The sequence below is a fragment of the Lycium barbarum genome, chromosome 2 (assembly GCF_019175385.1).
Source record: "Lycium barbarum isolate Lr01 chromosome 2, ASM1917538v2, whole genome shotgun sequence".
In the NCBI taxonomy this organism is placed as follows: domain Eukaryota; kingdom Viridiplantae; phylum Streptophyta; class Magnoliopsida; order Solanales; family Solanaceae; genus Lycium; species Lycium barbarum.
The window spans coordinates 114,328,695-114,336,995 of NC_083338.1; positions in this window are offsets into that span (position 1 = coordinate 114,328,695).

Below are 8,301 nucleotides of genomic sequence, written 5' to 3' on the forward strand. Positions count from 1 at the left end.
GATCGTGGATTGTATAGGTGATGTAGCTTATGAGTTATGATTACCGCCAGGCTTAACGGGAGTTCACCCGGTCTTTCATGTTTCGATGTTGAAGAAGTACCATGCCGACGGTACCTACAAATTACGTTGGGATTATATATTGCTTGATGACAATTTGACTTATGAGGAGGAGCCTATCATGATCTTGGATAGGCAGGTTCGAAAGTTGAGGTCCAAGGAGATTGCTTTTGTGAAAGTACAATGGAAGCACCGTCCTGTGGAAGAGGCTACTTGGAAGACTGAGTCCGATATGCGTAGAAGATATCCCCAGTTGTTCACTGATTCAGTATTTCCCTACTTTCCTTCTTTTCTTTTCTCGAGGACGAGCAACGGTTCAGTTGGTATCTGATGTAACGACTCGTTTGGTTGTTATAGTTCTTTTGGCACTTTCGCCCGCTCCCGAGCATTGATTAGCTCCCTTTTGACCGGAGGGGACCTTTGACACGCTTCTTGAGGTGTCTAGACTGGATTCGGGTCACTTTGGTAAAAATATAGGCTTAAAAGTGAAAGGTAAAAATATAGACTTAAAAGTGAAAGTGGTTGACCCGAAGTTGAATTTTTGGGCAAACGAACCTTTTTTAGAATTCCGTCAATTTTGAGAGGTCCGAATAGTCGTTTAGAACTTGTGTGTGCGTTTGATTCGCTTCCTAATGCATTTCGGGACATTGGATGGGAAATGGGAATTAACGCATCGGTAGTTGACTCGGTCAACGAGACCTCCGTTGGAAATTCCGAGCCCACAGGCGCGTTTGTAGCGTGTTTTTATATGGGACTAGGTATTTGATATGTGAGCAGATGGCCTTGGGAGTTAGTCAAAAAATCGGATCGAAAGAAAATATTGGGCTAAGGTTCTGGTGTCTGGTGCCTGCTTTGGCGGCATCAGCACCGTAGCAGCGGGACCGCTGGGGCGGTAGCCCTGCCGCTGATGCAATCCCAGCCATTTTGGCTTGACCGCTGAAGAGGTCAGGTGGCCGCTGGGGCGGCGCTGCTGGAGTGGTCCAGTTACAGCTACAGCGGTGATAAGCAGTGACTGTTCATTTAATGAGTCTTAGACCCTCATTATTTCATATCTCGATATTGGGGCTTGGGAAATCTGTTCTTGGAGACTAATTGAAGGAAATCTTAGAGGTAAAACCTTATCTAATCCTTTACTTTTCTTTAATCACAATCATCTTAGACTTTTCCCTTCCCTTTTCAATCCCTTAGAAATGGAGTTTGAAGGAGGGTTTTGAGAGATTTTTCTCTAAGAGTATACTTGATAAATTGATGATGTTAATGTTAAGATATGATGAATCAAAGCTTAGTAAGCCCATATCTTCCACTTTTAACGTTGAATTTCGAATTTGGAGAATTAGGGTTCATACCCAATTTGGGGTTTTTACTAGAAATCAGATTGGGGATAATTCTTGAGCCAAATCAATAATTAATGATGGGGTTATGATTTCCTAGGATTCAATTTGGTATTTTATCCGTGAATTTCCCGTTTCGCCCTTGTGGGCCCGTTTTCCCCAATTTCTAGGGTTAAAATGGACCTAATTGATATCATAGCAATATTAGTATTATTAATCATGATTTCTAATTTAGAATTTGATTGTGCTTAGACTATTTTGGTTCTGAGCTTCAGAGAAAGGGCAAGGCGATAAAGTGACTTGTTGGTGTTGCAGTTCGGTAGTCCAGGTAGGTTATGGTTTACCTTTGGTGAGACTTAGTATAGTGAATCACATATTTTGATTATCATGTCGGAGACAGCATGTGAGCCTTCGAGTGTGAAGTTGGGATGGACATTGCCTTAGGTTGGGCCCTGATGTGTGTTGGGACTAGCCCCCATTATATGTGTTGATTATTTAATTGTGTTAGGTTGATGCCATGTGTAGTTGGTAAATAGCGATTGTCGCTTGTTTTCCTAATTCGGATAGGATTGACATACCCGTTGTTGGTATTTGTACTTTGATATATATATATATATATATATATATATATATATATATATATATATATATATATATATATATATATATATATATATTGGCGTACCCACTGTTGGTACTTGAGTTATTGATAGATGTTGGCATACCCACTGTTGGTATTGTGATGTGATATATTGTTGGCGTACCCTGTTGAGGTACTTGTGATATTGAGCTTGCTTGTTGACGATTGACATATGCATTGCACACATTTGCTCATATTATCATGCATGGCCGATATTCGGTAATGATCCGGTATCGTTGATTGAGCGAAACTGATATTTGATAAACTCTTTTACTTGAGTGATTGTGAAAAAGGCCGATGTTCGGAGATCCATTCCGAAATCGTTGATTATATGAAACTGATACTTGGTAAACTCTTTTACTTGAGTGATTGTGAGGAGGTCGATATCCGAGGTTCAATTCTGGAATCGTTGATTTATAAAACTGATTTTTGACAACTCTTTTGAGTGATTGTGAGTAGGCCGATGTCCGATGGTTATATTCGGGCATCGTTGTTGCATGGCCAATTCTGATGTTATCCCAAAATCGATTGTAGTGCATGGGTGCAGCAGGTCCCCCAGAGTGGTGCTGGTGAGACTCCCCCTTTGAACAATTAGCCAGGGTCCCGTCTGTCTGTTTGGCAAAGATCCGGGATGGGTGGCACTCAGACTTCGCGATTTACACTGGGTTGTGCTGCCGAGACGTTGATATTTCCGTCCGGAGTACATGTGTACATCTCATTTGCATAGCATGGCATGGCATCACATTCATATCATTATTGCATTGCATTGCATTATGACTTAAGTGAGATGTCGTGATGACTTTACTGTGATAGATTGTGTTGTTGATTCTATTGTGTTGATTGTTCCAGGATTAGATACTCTCAAACTTATTATATTGGGGTTAGATACTTACATCGGTGTTGATGGATACTCGGTTACGATTATATTGTTCCATGCGTGATTGGTTTACTTGTTTACCTGCGTTATTTTCTGAGTTGTGTTAACTATGCTTAGTCGGCCTATGATGCCTACCAGTACTGTTGTTTGTACTAACCTACACTTGCTACATTCTTTTATGAATGCAGAGTATCAGGCCGGATCTACTTCTCTGACTCGTGGCTGATCGACTCCTCAGTTTCTACTTGAGTTTTCCAGGGTGATCATGGCGTCCACTGACCTCGAAGACTCTTCTATTGTTTATGTCTTACTTTTCTTTCAAGACATTATTTGAGACATTTTATGTATTATTATTCAGACCAGAGCTATTCAGATTTAAATGCTCTTGTATGACCAGACCAGATACTGGGGTGGATTCATTTACTTTCGCACTTATCTATATTATCTTATAATATGAGACTTACGTCATTTACTTCTTCCGCTATTTTATTATATTTATTGATTGTGAACGTTGAGTTAAGGGTTTGCCTACCGAGGTGGGAATGGTAGGTGCCCGCATGACCTAGGCTAAAATGGGTCGTGACAGAAACTCATCAAATAGGCATAAAGAGCAACTGAATGACTTACTTACAAAAGACCTATGCAGACCACCACATTACTAACTTGTAGACCAGCATTACAAAAACAAGGGTAATTTTCGGAGGTTGAAAGTTGCAATTCGCGGGAGTTTTATGTAACATCTCGGATCTTCGGGCCAAGGTTTGACGGGTAAGATGGGAGGTATAATGGAATCAATATGGGAGATATAGGAAGTGTTTTGAAAACTAATCAAGTCATAAGAAGTGTCTTTGGGCAAAACAAAAATGGAAGCCACTCTACGGGACATGTTTTCAAGTGAGGTTGTAGAAGGTCTTACTTCTAGCGACCATAACCCCTTTATTATTTGGGAATTTGGGAAAACCTTTTTTATAAAAGTTGTAGAGCTTTGAAATACCGTTCCAACGGTGTATTATGGAGGTCCACCGGACATCTGTACAAAAAGTTATACCCATTTTACTGAAAAGTCGCAGAGCAGTCCAAAAATACGAACTGAAATACGGCCAGTATCACAAAATACGGCCAGTATTTTGTTGGGCGTAAAATTCAATGTTTTAGAACAGTATATATTTTTCTATATCAATCCAAATCATTATTTTTCTTTCCTTCCAGCCAGAATGACCTCCTACCCTCTCCCATTATCAAGAACACCAAGGTAAGCCCATTCTAAGCCTTCTAATTCAATTCTAACATGTATCCATGGATTCTACTCAAGAATTTCAAGAAAACTCAATTAAAGGAAATTCAAGACTAGGCTTTGGGATTCTTCTTCCAAGAACATATTTTTAATACAAGTTTAGAGCATTACCAGGTATGTAGGGTTACTATTTACGTGTGGGAACATCTTTGTTCTTCCCCACGCTTCTTCTTCCATAAAGTATGAAGCTTTGCGAAAACTAGAGTTTTTAACCGTGTTCATGATAACCCTAGGTCCATGCCCCATATTATACTATGTATTAAATTGTTATAAATTCTTCATTGTGTTCTTGATACATCATTTTGATTATTGAGAATCAGTCCGTAATCCATGAAAACCCATACTTGGCATTCGATGGGTTCCTACATGCAAGTTATAAATCATTATGTTTATTTTCAAGAACCACTCTACATGTTTTCACACAAGCTTTGCGATATGAACTCATAATTATACTACACTGTTCAAACCCATGTTTTACAAGCTATTTGATATGAACTATGTTTATGTTATATCATTTCAAAACATGTCTACAAGTTATTTCATGAAACCATGTTTACAAGTTATTTACTAGTTATTTCACGAAAACCATGGGCCTTTTAGGCAACTGTATCATGTTTACATTTTTGGGAGTTGCACAGATTACCGAGAAGGCTCAGATAGCTTGAAACTACGTTTGCCACCGTAGGATAAGGATCGCTCCACCCAGTTAGGACAATTCCTTCATGTTTTCCCCATTGAGGGATTCGGATCATTCATACCATGTTCATGTCATGTACCCCGGAAAGGTACAAGATGGCTTAGCTGTTCGGGCAGAGATCAGACGCCACGTACTAACGTGGTGGTTACATGTTGGTCATACTAATGCTCTCCCACATATATTTTATTCATGTTATATATATATATATATATATATATATATATATATATATATATATATATATATATATATATATATATATATATGTATATGAATCTGTTTATGCTCACGACCCAGTTTCAGTTTCAGTTCAGTTTTACCATTGTGATTTCATGTGCCATGCTTATTCTTTCAGTTGCTTTAGTGAAAACCAGTACATTCAATATGCTGACGTCTCCTTTTATTGGGCACAAATTTACAGGACGATGCATCTTCTTAGTAGGACCCTACACGTATCAGCTTATTGGTGAGCCACATCTCATTCAGGGTTTTTAGTCAGTTATCTTTATTTTATTAGTTATGCATTTAAAGATATACTGGGGGCCTTGTCCCAGTTAGTACGTTTTCCAGTCAAGACTCATGATTAGAGGTTTCATAGACTAGTCAATCAGTTATGTCAGATACTCAGAGTCGTGTAGCCATTGTTGGGTCAATTTATGATATTTCCGCATTCATATTTTAAAAAAGTATTTCATCAAATTATTATGACATCTCATGTTTTATAAAATCTCATCACATTTCATTTTATATTCTGCTCATGTTATGCCCCATGATAATTCAGCAAGCCATGTGTTTCACTCGGTCACATGCAGTAAGGCATCGAGTGTCGTGTTTCGCCCAGGCCATGGTTCGGGACGTGACAAAGTTTGGTATCAGAGCTCTATGTTCATGTGTCTTAGGGAGTCTATGAAACCGTGTCTGGTGGGGTCACTTTTATATGTGTGTGGCGCCCACATATATAAACAGTTGACCACCAAGACATTTAAGATTGTCTCACTTCTTTCAACTTTGATCGTGCAATAGAGTTGTGTTCTTAGAAATCACTCGGACTCGTGTGTTGTTTCCCATTCTACCGAATACACCTCGTCTCAATGGATGAGGAAGAGATAAATCTAATCATTATAGATGTGTTGCTTTCAGATGGAGTCATCAGGAATTATTCTAACTCGTGCCATGAAGTTCAGAGCAGTAAGTAACATTTTTTTCCATTGAATTCTGAACGTATCGAATGCGTAAGCGGCAAGAAGGAAATTCGTGCCCCAAGACTTGCCAAATAGTGCATGGTGTGTTTATTAGGTGTTAGTACCAGTTGAAAGACAAATTTCGGTATGGTAGCACACGTAGGTTATATACCCTATAGAATAAGTTTATTTGGACTCTTTGACCATGGAGCTATAGTATAAGCAGGATGGTTCAGATTTAAGACCCCACGAGGTAGCATGTTATGAAGTTAACCGCAACAGGCATAAATTGTCCACTGTAGTTTTGAGCAAGAAAAAACCTAAGAGTCAACCACCTGTAATACTAGAAAGTCTCGACTTTTGCAAGGATATATATTTTTGCCATATGATCTATGCACATGACTAAGAAGGGACTGAGTGCGATAAGAAAACCACGAGTAGACGATATTGAATTTTTAGGGATAATTTTAAATTATTTAAGCTTATTTAGATTAGACCTAGGGAGTATAACATTAGTAAGTTACTACAAGAAGCAGATATTACTATGAGATAAAAGATATGACAATTCCCTCTTAGGTTGTGTGATTAAGTATTTATCACTGATGAGTCTACTATGATATACTTTTGAAAGGGTATAGGGAGTTTGGGGTTAGTCGTTCCAATTTCTCGTTTGAGACAGATGAAATTTCCCTAAGTGTGATCTATGTCTATAGTTTAGAAATATAGTATACAACCCCAGAATAGAGTCAGGCGAGGAGGAAAAGTTAGAAATAACCTTATGCTTCACTTTAGAGAAGAATTAGAGAATATGATACTAGCAAGTGATTAATAGAAGCATAGTAAGGAAGTTTGAGTAGATACAATGAATTAGAAATTTTTAGCAGAGTTAGTAGAAGTACGATTTGAGTTACTTAGTCAAGTTAACACTAGTGAGTGGGTAACCGTCTGAATACACCGAAGGCGTGTTAGAACCCAAATGGTTTAAGCTAAATTCGAGGTATAGAAATTGATGAAAGGAGAATACCATATAAGCAGTAAGAGAGCAAGCTACAGAAGAAGAGCCTTTAAAAATTATCAAAAAAGAGTTTTCCCTAAGACTGACAAAGCTAGTATGCCAGTTATGTACATTAGAAACCCGTTTATTTAAGTAATCCAGTTTTCCCAGTAAGTAAGACTTGCTTGAAGTAAGCCGAAGAAATGAGTCGTCAGTATTTTAGAGGAAATTAGCGGAACAACTAGATGGCCACTTATCACTAACTTGAGGGATCCATAGGCTTTAAACGTCACCTTTTGAACCAAGGGGGAAATATTGTAACACCCCAGATTTTTGACTTAAGCTTTGACTATGATTCTAGACTTAGAAAACCAGATAAAGAATATGGAAATTGGAAATTTCTCTTTAGTTTCCAGATGGGGATTTACGCCCCAGAATACGGATCGTATTTCAGTATACGACCCGCATTTCAAATCGTAATTTGGCATCTAAATCACTCTGCATTCTGGAATTTGGCTTGGGAATATATATTGTTAAATACATATCGTATTTTGAAATACGGCCCATATTTGATGGTCGTATTTGAGAATGAGGTGCTACAGTGTTTTCGTCATATTGAATATGCTCAATTACGGTCCAGGTTTACGGACCGTAATTCAGAATACGGACCTTATTTTGGTTCGTATTTCCCACTTCTCACCAGAAACTGTAAATATCAGGTTTCAGTCTCCGCTTCACTTCCTATCATGTTATTTCATGTCCTACGTATTTATCGTGCTTTTATACCCATGTCCACATTCTAGCTTCTAAGTGATTTCCTATGATGATGTGGACGTTGATAAGGATTGAAGGGAAGGTAACATAATAGTTTAATGACTAAGAACCCTGTGGAATGCACACCTATTCCTTGGACAAAAGGAGAATGCCTTGGGTAAATGCCTTATTTCAACATTAATGGTATACTACCTACGTTTTCACATACTCATGTCCACGATAGATTTATTCGAGCATCCACCTATAGAAATAGCATAATAATGATGTTGGTAGGCAATAATGAGAGTAATTCAAGATGGATGTCCTATCCACAATTCTATGTAACTCATGCTTATGTTCCTCTAGCTAATGTTTTACGATCATGATGAAATGATTCCCCTTTCTTTCGCTAAGTATCTATGCCTTGTTATGTTCAAGGTGACTTTCTACCCATGTCTTAGATGCTCGAAGAACGAA